Genomic DNA, 17,462 nt, shown 5'->3' on the forward strand with positions numbered 1-17,462 from the left:
CTCAGATTATGTACACATTGAGTCTCTAGTGGTTCCTCATCCCCGGGTACTGGGATGTGTGGAAAGTTGTGAGTGGTTTCCCCCTTTGTCTCTCCCCTTCTCCCGTGAACAACAAGAAGAAATGGCAAATTTGGAAGCAATGAGTTCATCCAGGTTTTCCTAAACCCCAACCCTTCCCATCCTGATCAACCATGTAATCATTACTAAAAAATGAAATTTACAAAAATAAAAGAGCCAATGGCTTACTTGGCATTTCTGTTTCTGTTGTCATAATACTCTTTGGAATATACCATTTGGTGTTATTGGCATTACTTTATTAACTTACCTTTAAAGAAAGTAATATTAAAAATCTGATAATCCTGGTAGGAAAATTGAAACTGTCACTTCATACAAGTAGTCATCTTCATGCAATATAAAACTACATGAATTTAAATTAGTCTGTTGTACATTTTACAAGCAAGTTATTTTCTGGTATTGCTCCGTATTTCCATTTTCTTTCTTTATGCAAACTTGAAAACGGAGAAGATAGCTTCCCTCTCAGTTACATATTATTTCTACATGAATTATGGTAGGAAAGTTTTAAATACAGTGCTATAATTTTACCTCCTCGACTTCCAGAATTGCTTCTTGCATTTGCAATTTGTACAGAACATTATATGTAAGATGCAGAATTATTTTTGTCATTAAATTTTTATGGAAGAGTATGTGTATAACCATGCCTATATTAATCTCAAGTTTATGCAGTGAAATAGAAATAATTTTCTGAACTATTTTGGGCAATTCTTTCAAATGACTTTAATATTTACATATTTGTTAGAACCAGCACCACAATTTTAATACAACTGCAGTAGCAACAGCTAAAGTGTGAGATTTTTTTCACTTGCCTTTTTTTTTTCCAAGAAAGTAAGAAAGAAGGCTAAGTAAACATGCTTTCAAAATCTTCAAGATTCAAGGCAACCAGGATTCAAAAGGAAAATGTTTCCATGTTTTTTTGAAATATACTCCCCAACATTTCACACCTCTTCTCCTCACAATTACGTAGTTTCCTTGGTAGTGTTCTGAATCTTTGAGCAATAAAAAGGTTCAGTGTTATAACTGCCATCAATATTTCTCCATATTATTACTATGGCAAGCTAATTGATTCAAATTCAGTTACTAATTAATTGTTTGAATTGCCATGGTAGATATCCTCCTGAAAATGTATATGTTTCATATTTTCTATTATAAAGCCTCATGGAAGCAGCAACAGGTTTTGCCATCACAATGAAGAGTTTGTGCAGCAATACTGAGCAACAGCAGAAGGTAATTGTACACAACACAAGCCATGGCAAATGATTTTAGAGAAAAGACTGGGAAATAATTGTTTCAAGAAATCTTAATGGTACTCAATTTTTGTTAATTCAGATTTGGCAGCAGTTTGTCTCATGTCTTGAAATGTATGTCTATTTAAGGTACACTTTTATTTACAGACCTAATTTATAGAGTAAATAAATTCACAATGAAAATAAGTGTTACTAAAAATGAAACAAAACTAACGTTTTAACAACCCTCTCCAGTTTTAAAGTCATTGGCACATAATTGGAAAGATAATAACCATTTATTACTAACACTTCATTAACTTTAATTTACTTAGAAATTAAACAGCCGTACTTATAAAACAGTTCTGTGTTTTCAAAGAAGTTTACTAATTAAATACAGCTGTATATAAAAGAAAACCCACAGTATTGGGTCAATAGTGGCTTATTTAACCTTTCTGATAAAAATGTCTGGAGACTGGACAGTTTGACTTGTAAGCAACTCCAAATCGAGACGATGCTCTGTATCTTTGAACTAGCGGTGCTGTCACTTGAGGCACAGCACTTTGTCTTGGGCCTAAGGGGCTTGTCATACGTGGATGTCACAATCAGTTTTAGACAGAGAAGTGTTGGGAAGAGGACTATATTCCCTTTGTTTTATACCAGAACAATTATTTTGGAATTGTGTCAAAGTAGTTTCAGTTGACTAAACACCTGTTTATTCCCAGAAGGGCCGGGAGAATAATCAATACATTTCTTTTTTTTTTTTTTCATAAACAGCTTTTCTCCACTCAGATGCAATATCACTTGGATCTCAGAGACCCTGTAAGAAAGACTTGGACTTTGGTGAAAATGTACTGTTATGTACTGTTTACTTAATTACTTAATTACTTATTCATTTCCTTGATTATTCCACTTGTCTGGAAGGCAGAGACAGAGTGACAGACATGGAAAGATCTTCCATCTGTTGAATCGCTTCCCAAATCCAATGTCTAGGATTTGTTCAGGTGAAAAGCAAGAATCAAGAACTACAGAGAAGTCTTCTCCATGCCTTCAACTGCCATCTCTCAGATTGCACAATAGCAATACACGGGATTGAAAGCAGAGCTGAAGACATTCAAAATCAATTACTTGGATATGAGTTTTAGGAAGCCAGCCAATTTAAACATGAAGTCAAGTGACCGTGGAATATCCTTTCAAAGTAAATTGAATTTATATTTTTTTCAGACTTTATCAGAGAACAACTCTCTCTCTTATTTCCCCTTTACCTCTCCTATATTGTCTATATTCCTTAGTGATTCCTAGTCTGGTGGTTTTTTGTTTGTTTGTTTTGTTTTGTTTTATTCTTTAATTGAACAACAATGAGTTACCCCTTCCTCTAGAGATGGCCTTAACCTTCAAATGGTTGCTTAGATACATTCCCTGGGCAAACCTTCAGCATATCATTTACTCTGTGATATCAAAAGGGGGGGGAAAAGGCATGTTTTCACTTTTAAAGAGCAGGCAGTGCCTGAATTAATACCCATATGGATGCTGGTGCTGCAGGTGTAAGCTTAGCTCTCTATGCTAGACCATCATCCCCATGTGTACTTTTTTTTTTAACATTGATTTATTTTTTATTGTAAAGGCAGATCTACAGAGACAAGGAAATAGAGAATGATCTTCCATCTGCAAGTTCATTTCCCAAATAGCTATAAGAGCTGGAACTCAGCCAATCCCAAGCCAAGAGCCAGGATCTTCTTCTCAGCAATTGGTGCAAGGTCCCAAAGATTTGGGCCATCTTTTTCTGCTTTCCCAGGCCAGAAGCAGGGAGATGAATGTGATGTAGAGAAGCCTGGAAACAAACTGGTGTCCCTATGGGATCCCAGCTTTCAAAGCAAGGACTTTAGCCGCTAGGTTACCATGCCAGGCCTTTCTTTTTTTCTTTTTCTTTCTTTCTTTCTTTCTTTCTTTCTTTCTTTCTTTCTTTCTTTCTTTCTTTCTTTCTTTCTTTCTTTCTTTCTTTCTTTCTTTCTTTCTTCCTTCCTTTCTTTCTTTCTTTCTTTCTTTCTTTTTTTCTTTCTTTCTCTCTCTTTCTTTCTTTCTGTTTTTCTCATGTTTTTGCTCATTCGTCTTTCAAAATATATACTGGTTAACACTTTTTAAAAACTGTACTTTCTTTCATTTTTCATAGACATTTCAGCCATCCCATTGCATTTTACAGGCATTTAAGAATCCTATGTATTAACACCTAGAAAATGGAATTCAGTGCTGAGAAAAAGCATATGCAATTTCAACACGGTAGTCTGTCTTCCCTGTTTTGGATTTTTGTGCTAGGATCATCCAGGATAAGACACTGGAATTTGTAATGCTTTAATATATGTAGCTTAATAGAAATTTACACTATAGCCCTGATTCTGTACTACCTCAAATAAATATCTCATGGAAAACAGCATAAATGAAAATGATTTTGTTAAAGAATTGATTTTTACTTCACCTGACTATTGAAATAGTTAAAGCTGAACTAATTAAAATTATTTACCATATTACTTGATATATTATAAATGCTACTATACCTCCTTATACAGATGTTATTTGAGACATAAAGTGATTTCCTTAGAGGAAAATCAAGGACTAAATATAGAAAATAGTGAAACTGAGTATCCCATAGAACTGAACTTACATCCCTTCAAAAAGAGAGAACTGACCTCATCATCTGTAACTTATACACATTCCCTGTGAACAGAAACAGCATTGTGTTGTTTTCTTTAATAAATGACGCATTCTCAGATTTTATTCTTTGGCCCTGATGCATAGTGGAGTTGAAGTCATTTTTAATCAAGTAATTGTGGTTTTGATGAACAGAACACAATCTGTATAGCAAAAAGGAACTCTTTGAAATTTACATTTAAGACGTTACTAAATCCAGATTAAAGTGAACAGGGAAACTCATTATTAGACGAGCAGCATAGCACTTCTTCCTATTCTTGTAACACATTTTTGTTCTATTACATACTGAAATAGTGACAAAAGTCACTACTTAAAACCATTAAAATAATAGCGTTTAAAACTTTCTTTTAATATGTTTCATAATATGTTGATCACATACATATATGAACATATATAAGCCCAAAATCCTTTAACCAACAACTTTCTTATTTACATGATAGAAGGAAGCACTTAATCATATCCTTATTAATAGTAATATGTTTATTTTTTTAAAAATCAGAACATGTCATAGAGAGGATGATAGAGGAAATAAAGACATTAAGGAGCTAATTATTTTAGTGGAAACTTCAAATGCCCCCATCTGTGTAATCAGCAGCGCTAAGATATAACCAGCACAACTAGAAATATAGACAGTAGTGATAGAAATATAGATATGTAAGTATCAGTGACAGAAATAGAAAAACATACCCAGCTGAAAATCAGAATAACTGTTTAACATGAAAGAAGAATATTGACATCACATAAACATATATGTTTAATCTGCATGCTGATTTAGGAAAGCTGGTTATCTAATTTACAAACAGCTAATGAATTTACAAAATCACAGTTGTTATCCAAATATGTTGTTTTCTAAGAATTGGTATTGAGCAGTGGGTTTGAAAATCCTCATTATGGTTAAGTGCTATCCTAATAGTTGAATTCCTTAACTTAGTAGAATTTTTTCACTTTTTAGGCAAATATGTGATTCCTGGATATCTTTACACTTAAACACTTCTAGGTTCATAAGTGGCTGGTTATTTTTTTTTTTATTTTTTTATTTTTTTAGTTCTGGCCAATTTTTGAAGTGACTGATAGCTGGTAATTATCTAATTTAATCCATTCATCCACTGTCAGCTTTCACACTAAATGTTATTAGCTCTTCATTACAATAATGCATAAAAATATCTGAACACAGGAAAATAATTATACTATTTGTATTAAGGAGGAACCAGTCGATCTTTATTGTACAAGCAAAATAGTTCATTCAATTTATATTCCCTGCATCCTCCAGTGACCTAGAGCATTGTCTGGCAGTAAGTGTGGGCATTTTTAGGAAGTTTAGCTTTCTGACATAAAGATAACCATGTGATTTTAGAGTGGTTTTAATCAATTTTAATATTAGTCTGAATTGTGTTAACCATTTTAGAACACAGTAAGCATAATTTATGTGTAGACATCCACATTCCATTCTTAACTAACAAAATTAAACGATTGATGGACAAGAAAAAAGGATTTGAGAAATAGAAATACTTTATCTCCTCTCATTTTTGCAAATACAAATAATTAAAAAGTCATAGCCTTAAAGGTTGAGAAAAAAATTTTTGTTTGTGTATTTGTGTTCCCTAAAGCTTTCAAGAACTTGAGAATTCAGAGGAGAAATGGAAAGTCACTTCACAATTCTCTGTCCCTCTCGAGGGATGTCTTCAATTGAGAACCAGACTTTCAACTTGGACCTGAATGTGTTTTGGTTGTGAGAATCAATAACACTAAATGTTCCTTTCCTTTTACATACAGATAAAAAATGTGCTTTGTTGGGGTGAGATATGACATGATTTTTTGGTACATAATTGCTTCAGCACTAATATAAAAAGAAAAATGTCATGGGTTACCACATTATTTTGTGGGGAAAACAGTGCAAGAAAAGTTCTATAAGTCTCCTGATTAATACATTAATGGTAATGGATTAAATTCAGAGAAATAATACAATTATGATGTCTGGGAGGGAGGCATGGTAGAAGGATATTAGGCCACTGGGGGCTTGGATTAGAGAGCTAGTTCTTATTTTTATTTTTGGTCTTTTTTGTTTATTTTATTATTGAGTGTTTTTTACATTTTTATTTTTCAGAATACTGTTCCTTAGGCTCAGAGATTTCTCCTCCAACCCTCTCCATTCCCGCTATTTTCCCTTGTATTATTACAGTAGTATAATCCTTCAGCATAATCACAAGTACGGCACTCTGCCATTTAAGTGTATCATGACATTTTAGGCATAGACAATGGTAAAAATTTCTTCAAGCTATTGTCAAGATATATTTAAGAGTTTCATTTTCTCAATGCTAGTCTCCATTAAACAGTTCCTCTAGTTAAATATATGTACATGCCTATTTACCTATACATATATTTACCTAGTATTTTGCATGAATATCACCTTATATCAGAGAGAAAATATGACATTTGCCCTTTAGAAATTGGCTTATTTCACTGAGCATAATGGTTTTTAATTGTGATCATTTCATTGCAAATGGTAGAACTTCGTTCTTTTTAATGGTTGAGTAGTATTTCATTGCAAGTTGGTGTCTTAATCCACTCCTATTTTGATGGACATCTGAGTTGTTTCCATGTCTTAGCTATTGCAGTTTGTGTTGCTGTAAGCATACTATTACAGGCCATTTTGTCATATGAAGATTTCATTTCTTTCGGATATAGTCTCAGAAGTTGGATAGCTGGATCATGCACTAGGTGAATATTAAGTTGTCTTAGCACTCTCCATACTGACTTCCATAGTGGCTGTATTAGCCTACACTGCCATCAAGAGTGAAACGGTGTACCTCTCTCCCCATATCCACTCCAGCAGTTGTTGTTAGTAGAGTTCTGAATGTAAGCCAATCTCACTGGAGTTAGGTAAAATATGGAAATTTTAAATAAATTTTTAAATTACTAAAAATACATAGCTATAATTTCTTAAGTGTGAAACATGACATAATCCTTGGTGATTGCATTTCTCATTTCTATAAGATTCTAATCATTTTAGTTTAATGATAAATAATAGTAAAATAATTTCCTCAAGACTTCTAATAAATATGAAAGTCATAACTGCCAATCTTCATAGCTAATTGTAAATTCCCAATAAAAATACAATTAGGTGCCCAGCATGATAGCCTGGTCACTAAATCTTCATATGGATTCCATATGAATGCCAGTTCATGGGGAGTGAACGAATGGACAGAGGATTGTTCTACATCCCTCTGTCTTATATATCTGCCTTTCCAATAAAAATAAACAAATCCTTTGAAAATATTAAAAATACAACTAAACTGAGTTCAATGAGCTCCCATGTCACAATAGAATTAAAGATAAAAGTTTGAGGCCACTATATTTGTAAAAGACATATACTAACTAAGAAAATGATTAAATATTAATGTCATGTTAGTAAGTATAGCAGAGAAATGATCCCATAAAACACTAGCTCTACTTACGACCACAAAATGAAATACAATTAAGATCTTCCTTTCAATTTCGGAGCTTACTTTATTTACATATTGTTTGCATTTTTACCTTTCTTAATTGTATTTGTATCTTCATTTGTCTTCCATATATGTAGGCTGTATGTTGGTTTTGCACTTATCATTTATTTAGTGTAGAGTCACTCTAGAACTGAAAACACATGAACTGAAACTCTGATCTTGAGCTGAATGAGATATAGTTCAAAGAGACATACAGAACTTAAGACAACTGAGGAATGAAAAGAATAGGAAGCATGTTGGGAGAAGAGAAATTATATTAAAGAGACAATGGGTTTTGGTGCCATGATAACAAAGTTAAATTGGAGTAGAGATATTTCATATTTTATAAATATTTAGAAAGTTGGAGTTAGTTTATGTGACAGCTGGATCTGAGAAAGTACCCAGAAAAAGATTATTTTCTAGTTTATAATTTGGCTCTGTGGATGGATAACAGTATTATTAACTATGAAAAGAAATATGTATATGCAAACATATATGCAAAGATATATGTCCTTTGGATAAATTCAAATTTGTCTTCATTTGAAAGGATTCAAGGAAAACAAAAATGACAAGTTGATGGTTGACTGTACATATTTATAGAAAACGAATCTCTCTCCAAATTTTGGTAAGGGATAACATATGATACAATTACTATCATAGACATAAATAACATAGCACAGGAATCACAGATCCACACATGAATGAAGAAGGAAAAAAAGAAAACCGTTGAAGTGACAAAAACTTAGGAAGACCCATATGGCGAAGTATATAAATGATGAGAAAAAATACAGTTGTATTGTTTCAGAGGTAGCAAAAAGAAAACACACACCAGTTAGTAATGCTTAGCTGAATGAAGAAGGTAAAATAAAAGATCCTTTTAGTGTTCTGTGTGTCCAGTGAGAAGAAAGGTGAAAAGTGGTGGCAGCAATGCTAAGGTCTGAGTGTGTTGGAGCACAAGCTAGTTGGAGCTAAGGAAGTGAGCAATGAGCAAGTGGTTTTACAGAAGTTGGAGTGTGTCAAAAGTCAACACAGAATTTGACAGTCTGGATTGGAGGAATTTTTACGGGGATTCATGTAACCTATGTGTTGGGTCAATGCCCTTTTTTAGAAGAATAAAATTTGCAGACATACAATTGGATACATAACTGTACAAAGCATCTGTGTGATGCAAAAATCTTGAATTAACGGCATCATGCTACTTCAGCCTATGAAAATACTTAACTGAACTAAAAAACTATATATATCAATTAGAATTTTTCTTTAGGTGTGTGTAAATGACACACCTGCTGACTGAAGCCTCAGCGTTGTGGGAAGCACTGAAGTGTGATGTCAGACATGTCCCTGCTCGGGAATGGTTCTGCACATGGACTTTTTCAAGTTCAGAGTTGATTAAAACAGTATAGACCAGGCATGGAATGAAAGTACTAAAAATTCCTGGAGAAGTAAGAGATCTAGCAGATGTGTACTGGTGCATAGTAGTGGTCTGACACACATGAGACTAAGATTATATAAAATATGAACCATAATAAACAGAGTTCAACTTAGGAATTTTAAGTAATTCCAAAAAAGAAATGAACATATTCTAGTCTCTAGAGTTCACATTCCAAATCGAAGGCCTAGCATATAAGAATGGAGTCATAATATTCTAGCTCAAGTGTTTGAATAACTACATCAATCTAGCTTACGATACTGGTGAGCTTGAATTGAGTTCTATTTGCAAGACCATATTTGAGGGCCCAGCGCGATAGCGTAGCAGTTAAGGTCCTCACCTTGAGCGCACCAGGATCCCATGTGGGTGGCGGTTCCAATCCCAGCAGCCCTGCTTCCCAGCTCCCTGCCTGTGGCCCCGGAAAGCAGTCATGGATGGCCCAAAGCTTTGGGAACCTGCACCCGCGTGGGAGACCCGGAGGAGTCTCCTAGCTTCTAATTAGCATAGCTCCAGCTGTTGAGGCCGCTTGGGGAGTGAATCATCGGACAGAAGATCTTGCTCTCTGTCTCTCCTCTCTGTATATCTGCCTTTCCAATACAAAATAAAAATAATTTTTTTAAAAGCCCATATTTGAGGTTGGGAAAAAAGTAATCATCATTATAGGTATCTTCTTGTAATTGTTTTAAAGCGTTCCTAGAATGTAAAGGTGCTATATAAATGAGTAAAAACAATCATCACAAACTCATACGAAAGAATGTATCATTTACTTTTATATTTACTTACAATTATGAAAAAAACAGGAAAATAAAACTCTACCCTTTTTCTTACAACAGATTGAGTTTATCCTTTAGGCTCAGTATGTTGTTGATTAAGCCAATATTATCATTTAAAGTGTGTGATGGAAAAATATGCCTATTCATTCAGTACAACATCTGCCTCACTGGAGGAAAAATTGTAATTTCTTTCCTACTTTCAAGTGTATAGTTTAGAAAAATGTCTTTATATTTTAGGCAAGCATCTTGCAGTACCATAAAAATATTTTCAACTAAGGAAAGCAATGAATGATTGTTTATGAAGAACTATACTCTTGTAAGAATAAAGGGGAATTCAATGGCGGCAGGATTTGGATAGTAGGTGACAGAAATCACAGAGCATATGGATCTGTATCATATAATGATAACAACAATAGTACAATAAATAAAAAGAAATAATAACGAGGGTATTGTTAGCATTTGCTCATGACAAAAGCTGGCACGTTTGGCTGACATTGTAATTTAAGAGGATAAGCTACCGTGTGCAACAGTGCCCTTTCTAATGGGTGCCAGTTCACATCCAGCATGCATCACAGCCAGCTCCCTGCCATCAGGCCTGGGAAAGCATTGGAAGATGTCCCTACACCCTCTTAGGAGATGCAGTTCTAACCCCCAGTTCCCAACTTGCCCTGTTCCAGCCCTGGTTGTTGTCATTTGCGAAGTGACCCAGAGGATGCAAGAGAACTCTCTCTCTTTCTCTTTTTCTGTAACACTGTATTTTGGACTAAACTAAACCTTCAAAAAATGAAGGGCAACACAGAACGCAACAGGATAGCTTTAACAATAACTGACATAAACCAGGATAGCTTTAATAATTGACTGACATTAACCTGACGTTGTGGTTTGATGGGATACGTTGCCATCTGCAACAGTGTCATTTCTTATGGCTTCCAGTTTACATCCAGTATGCTTCATTACTGACCCAGCTCCCTGCCATATGCCTGGGAAGGCATTGGACGATGGCTTCATTATTTGGGTCCCTGCACCTATGTGGAAAACACACAAGAAGCTCCTGGCTTCAGATAGGCTTAGTTCCAGCACTGTGGCCACTTGGGGAGAGAATCAGTGGATGTAAAACATTGTCTCACTGTAAGATCTGCCTTTCCAATAAATAAACAAATAAACAAATAAATAAATAAATAAAACAATAGCCATATCCTATTGATGGGCAGATGATACTCATTAACTTTGTCTTTCAGAAAAGAAATTTTAGGATAATAAAGTTTTGATCACATGATGCCAATAAATTAAATCTTTGAGTACTTAATGTACTTAAAGAATTTTGCCTGTATTCTAATTTAGATTTTGCTAAAATGAAATATAAAAGTGGCCATTGTGTCACATCCTTTGGAACAGCTCTATGTTCTATATTAACTTCTTATACTACATTCCTTTATTAGCATGGACTGAATGACATCCCAAACACAGTCCAATCATTTCAGTAGGTGAAATTCTTCTCATTATAATTCACTTATTTTTAGAGCAGTTTTAGATCAAAAGAAAAATTGAACTAAAGTCTGGAGATTTATGTATATATTCTCTGTTCCCCCATGTATGACCTATACCATTCAAAACATCCCCTATCCCAGAATTATATCCTAGCTACAATCTATTTACTTATATTAATAAATCATTATTGCCAACAATCCATATGACTCAGTCTTGGTGTTATAAGTTTTATTTGCTTGAACATGCATTCATCCTTAGATTGTATAAATTACTTTTAGCGCCCCAAAAATCCTTCATGTGCTATTTATTCATCCTTTCCTCCCCCCAACTCCTGGAAACGACTGATATTTTTAATATCTCTGTAGTTCTGCCCTTTCCAGACTACGACAAAGTTCGAAGTTGTTTCTTTTTTTTTTTTTTTTCGTTTAGTAATGTGTATTTATATTTCTTTCATGTTTTCTTGGCTTGGTTTTCATTCCATTTTATCACAAAGTAGTGGCTCATTGCCTAGTTTACTACAGCTTATTTATCCATTTCTCTACTGAAAGGCACTGTGTTTCTGTGGAAGATGTGACAATTACGGATAAGTTTCTATAAATGCTCACATTCAGCCTTCCTGTGGGTTTAGATTCTCAGTCCTTTGGGGTAAATGCCAATGAGAACAAATCTGGATCTTAAGGAAATGATATGCATAGGCTGGTGAGAAATTAGTGTATTTTTTGTTGTTCCTTAAATTTCTTCCAAGCAGCGAATCAGACCCCTGCCACTCCACATCTTCAACCTGGTGTGGTCAGGTAGATTGTGAACACTCTAATAGTCACACATGATGTCCCATGATGACCAATTGAGGCAGATGTCCAGGTTTCATCCCTAAGCTCAGGCAGCTGAGAGAGACTGATTCTTCATGACACATTGCAAGATGAGATGTGAATGAGAGCTCAGTGTCTCTCTGCCCACTCCTGTCTTCTTCTCCTTCCCCTCCCTCTACTTCAAGATGCTGACTTTTGCCTCTGTGTTTCAGAGCAAATCGAACCTGAAAAATCAGACTGATATTTTTTCAGTTGTTTTATTCTATGTCTATTTCATTTTTACTTCTGAAATGGAAGTAATTTTGTTTCTCTTTTGTTTTCAGGTTCTAGAACATACAATTTGCTGTTTTCACAATCTAAACATTATGGTGGCATCCTTGAAAATTTGTAAGTATATGCTAAATGTAAATAAGTTCTCTATATATGTGTGTTAGGAATTAATAAAGCCACACCAAGATATTGAGCGTACCGTGTGAAGTATGTAACTCTAGCTTCTCCCTGCTTTTGGTTGTTCTCAAGAGCAAATCTCTCTCTCTCTCTCTTTCTCTCTCTCTCTCTCTCTTTCTCTCTCTAGGAAAGGGGTGTCCAAACTGACAGCAACATGTCCATTATGTCTGCTTGTCTGCTTTGATCAATTGTGAATATTTTGTAACGTTGTTTTTATCTTCTATATTTGCTCTCTGATTTATTTTCACTTAATTATTTAACTTTAGACATTTTCTTGCTAATTTGAATTCCTATTTTCTTCAGCGTTACATACTTTGGATATTGTGAAATACACAATGCACCTATATGCCTATGATCCTAGAGACTAAAATAATTATATATCAAAGTTTCTCATTTTTCTCCTTCCTTCTTTTTCTGCTTCCAGTGAGTCAATATTTGTATTTCAATCACCTACACATAATCAATACAACAAACTTTTTGGGGTGTCTTTCTTTTGACAAAGCAGCTTAGGTAGGCCTCCATGAGCAGTAAGGGTATTCTACATGGGATCCAGTTCAATACCTAAATGCTCCATTTCTGATTCAGCTCTCTGTTAATAGGCTTACAAACACAGTGGAAGATTGTCAAAGTGCTTTGACAATTACACCAACATGGGAAACCTGAAAGAAACTCCAGGTTTCTGGTTTGAGCTGTGTGTGTGCGTAGGTGTGTATGAGTGGCTCTCTCTCAGGGACTTTGCATTACAAAATCTTTAAAAGGCTAATTAATTGAAGAAAAAAAATCCTTCCAGGGACCGGTGTTGTTGCTCAAAAGGCTAATCCTTCACCTCCAAGTGCCAGTATCCCGGATGAGGACCTATTTGTGTCCCAGCTACTCAACTTCTGAAGAAGCTCTCTGTTGATAACCTGTGAAAGCAGCAAAGTATAACCTAAGGCCTTGGGCTGTACTCACACGTGAAATCCAAGAGGCTCTTGGTTCTGGCCCGGCCTTCAGCTTGGCTCATCTCCGGAGGCATTGGGGGGTGAAGCTGCAAATGGAAGGTCTTCTTCTCTGTGTCTCTCCTTTCTGTAAAACTGCCTTTCCAATAAAAGAAAGACTTTTTTAAAAAGTACTTTCATAGCACTTCCACTTTCTTATTTTTATTACAAGCATCTTTAAAAATTGATTTCTAAATTTAGTTTTATCAGAATAAGAAAATGTACTCTTATCAAAACATAAAAGGTCTATTTATTGCTACTTAAATAAGAATTGTAACAGTAAATGCTGAATTTATTTCATTTTAAGACTACATTAATATAGTCATATTTACTTAATCATTTAATCTGCCAAGGAAATAAATCATATTCTTAGATTTAAAAGTATAAATCCCTTATCACACACATGATAATTTTTAAATTTGTACTGCTTGTATTTTAACAGTTTCCATAAGTGTATTTTCCTTCTTTTATGACATATCGCTTTTATCTTCAAAGTATCATTTGTCCACAAACATCTTTGATGAACTTTGTTTATTCTAATATCATCATTCATTTTTTTCCTTCTGTGTTACTAAGCATGTTTCTAGAAAATTACAGATCAACTTCATAACCTTAGGTCATCTTTTTTTTAATATGTATTCTATATGCCTTTGGTTCCTGCATGCTTTATTTGTGCCTTATTCTTTGTCTTCTTTCTCTGATAATCATTTATGCCAGATATTTCTAATTAAAGATATTTCCAAAGAAATGAAGTCATTTTCTTCACACAAATCCTTTTTCGTTGACACATTTTTTTTTCTGTACATATTTTATGGGCTGCTACTCCAAGGTTTATTCCCTCCCCTTTTGAACAGATAAACCAAGCAATGAAATAAACAAATGTGTCAACAGCACCAACTCTCAGCAACCTGACACAACAGAAATTTAGTTTCCATGTGTCGCACTTTGGTACGAATTAAGCTAATGGCTCTCCGTTTAGCAGTCATTTAGACGCTCCAGATTTTTTATTTTAAGACAAAATTATTGTCTTCTAAGTCTTTCGATCCTCTTGAGCCAGCTGATAAGAAGGAAGAAAGCGATTGCTTCATCAGTAGTATGACACATATCACATGCCATGTCCCATCTGGATGCAACGAAGGTGGAGCATGTGTTGTAGGTCGCTGATATTGGTGAGCACCATTTCTGCTCAGTCCTTTTCTGTGGTTTCCAGATGTTCCATTATTCTTTTCTCTCAACTGCTGAGATCATACTCATCCTTTTCGAAGAAAAAGAAATTCGAAAGACTCCTCTAAGCTCTGACTCCGTCTCCGTGAGTGTATTCTTGGAAGATAGGCTGTTTCTCTACCAAATTGTAGTGACATTTCATATGATATCTGAACTAAGCAAGAATTAAATGCTACTGAATTACACATTATGAACAGATTCGTTCATTTTTAAGCAAGATGACTGAAGATACACTAGCTTAGTGATTTTGGAATCCTACTGGGATGATATAATAAAAATCTATTAGTATGGGAATAAGAAGTTCATTAATTATGTTGTAATTGTGTTTCCCAGAAGGAATGTTTTTGATTTTTTTTCCTTTTCTTCTTTCTTCTCTTTCCATTCCTTTCCTTCCTTCCTTCTTTTTTTCCTTTCTTTCTTTCTCTCTTTTTTATTTATTTCTCTCTCTGTCTCTTTCTTTCTCCTTTTTCTTCCTTTACATTTTTCTTTTCTTTCTGTCTTTTTTCTTTTTCTTTCCTTTTAACTTTCTTTTTTCTTCCTCCCTTCCTTGTTTCTTACTTCCCTCCCTTCCTCTCTCTCTTTCTTCCTATCTTTCTTTTCTTTTTTATTTTTTAAAAGATTTATTTATTGTTACGGCAAAGTCATGTACAAAGAGAAGGAAAGACAGAAAGGAAAACAACCCATCTGATGATTCACTCCCTAAGTGGCCACAATGGTTGGAGCTACATTGATCCGAAGCCAGGAACCAGGAGCCAGGAGCCTCTTCTGTATTTCCCACACAGTTGCAGGCTCCCAAAGCTTTGGGGCATCCTCAACTGCTTTCCCAGGCCACAAGCAGGGAGCTAGATGGGAAGTGGAAGAGCCCGGATTAGAACGAGCCCATATAGAATCCAGGAGCATTCAAGGTGAGGACCTTAGCCACTAGGCTACCGCTCCCGGCCCTCTTTCTTTTCTTTATCTGTCTCTTTCTCTCATTCTTTCTATGTCTTTCTGTCTGTCTTTCATTGATTCTTTCTCTTTTCCTTTTTCTTTCTTTCTCTCTCCTTCCCTTGTTTCCTTTCTTCCTTCCCCCTTCCTTTCTTCAGATATCAGAGTTTACCCATTTACTCCTACACAACCTAACCTCCTAAAACATGCAGGGCTGAGCAGAGTTGAATCTGGAAGCCAGAACTCAATGAACATCCCAGATATCGGTAGTAGAGTCATCACCAGTTGCTTCCTACAGTGTGTACTAGCAGGAAGCAGGAATCAGAAGCAGAGTAGGAATTCAAACCCAGGCATTGTTAACATATTAAAGACAGAGGAGATATTGAGAGAAAGATCTTCCAACTATTTATTCACTTCCCAAGAGGCCTCAAAGGTTGGAGATATGGCAATTTAAAGCCAGAAAACTCTTACAGGTCTTGCACACAGGTGAAGGAATCCAAGCATTTGGACCATCCTTGACTGCTTTTTCCAGGCCACAAGCAGGGAGCTGGAAGGGGAGTGGAGCAGCCAGGACGCAAACTGCCCCCATATGCAATCCCAGCACTTTCCAGACAAGCATTTAATCACTCAGCTAGTGATCCAGACCCTCTAATTTTCTTTTCTACTTCCATTTTCTCCTTATTCCCAACTGAGATATTTGCAAAAAAAATTAACATCCAATTATATTCAAATAATTTTGAAGAGAAATTTCAGTGTTTTCTAAAATGTACAAGTGTTTGAGCTCTTCCCATCTTTAATTTTCAAACGCCAAGGGCAACTCTCATTATGTACCTCAGATACTCAGTTCAAGATAATGTGGAACAATCCAAAAGAGTGGGAACATCTTTAAAATTAGATTAACTTTGAAAACAACAACAGCTGCTTTCATTGTATAGCAGGAAAAATTGCTCAAGGCAAAAGTATAAATTAAATAATCTTAATCTAATTTTACAGGTTCAAAAGCATTCACAATGAAATCCTCTAATTAGTTTTCATTTTTCAAACTTTTTAAAGTTTAACTAGCTAAAGTTTGCCAACTCCTTATGGGAAACTTTGAAAATTGCCATTATTTTTGTCCCATTAAAAGGTATTGTTAGATATCCCCTTAGTGATTATATAATATACTTGAAATAACACAATTTTGTGAATTGAACAGTAAGCAGCAAACATGTGAATTTCCACTTACATCAGTTTTTACTGACTATGATGTTTTCATTAATGTCTTATCCATTGGATAGTGATACATAATTATGCCTATGTAATTTATATGTGTGTGTGCATGTAGTATATATACAAATAAATATGCTTCAGAAACACACAGAAACAGAGACAGAAGCCAGCAATTGCAAATAATGCTATTCTATACTTACGTATTGCTTATCTATTAATTAACTGTAATAATAATGAAAATTTAGGTAACACAACAATCCAGTTCTATAATACACCGATTTTTTATCAGATACTGTCAAAATTATTAAATTTTAATTAACATATAAATATTTGCATTGCACCACAAAAAGGTGTAATGTTTTCCTAATTGCTTCATGATTTTAAAAAAAAGGCTCAGCAAAATCAACTAAGGTAGATTAAAAATACTTTCCTCAGATTTTCTAAGTCATCATGAGTATTCGTCCTAAGGCTGTGATATTTTAGATAAATCATTACACATAAACAAAAGAGAAGATTATTTATAAAGGAGCAAAAGAAACAGGTGTTAGCTTTCATTGAGAATCAAATCCACTTTACCATTACTTTTCGAAAGCAATCTAAATGTCAGATTTCTGACACCAAAATTGGTACCAAGTAAATCGCAGAGCACACACTGCAAAGTGGCAGACAAAATTTAGAACAGTAGGTTGTATA

Source organism: Ochotona curzoniae, unplaced genomic scaffold, assembly GCF_017591425.1.
Source record: "Ochotona curzoniae isolate NIBS_2020 unplaced genomic scaffold, NIBS_Ocur_1.0 contig_64, whole genome shotgun sequence".
Lineage (NCBI taxonomy): Eukaryota > Metazoa > Chordata > Mammalia > Lagomorpha > Ochotonidae > Ochotona > Ochotona curzoniae.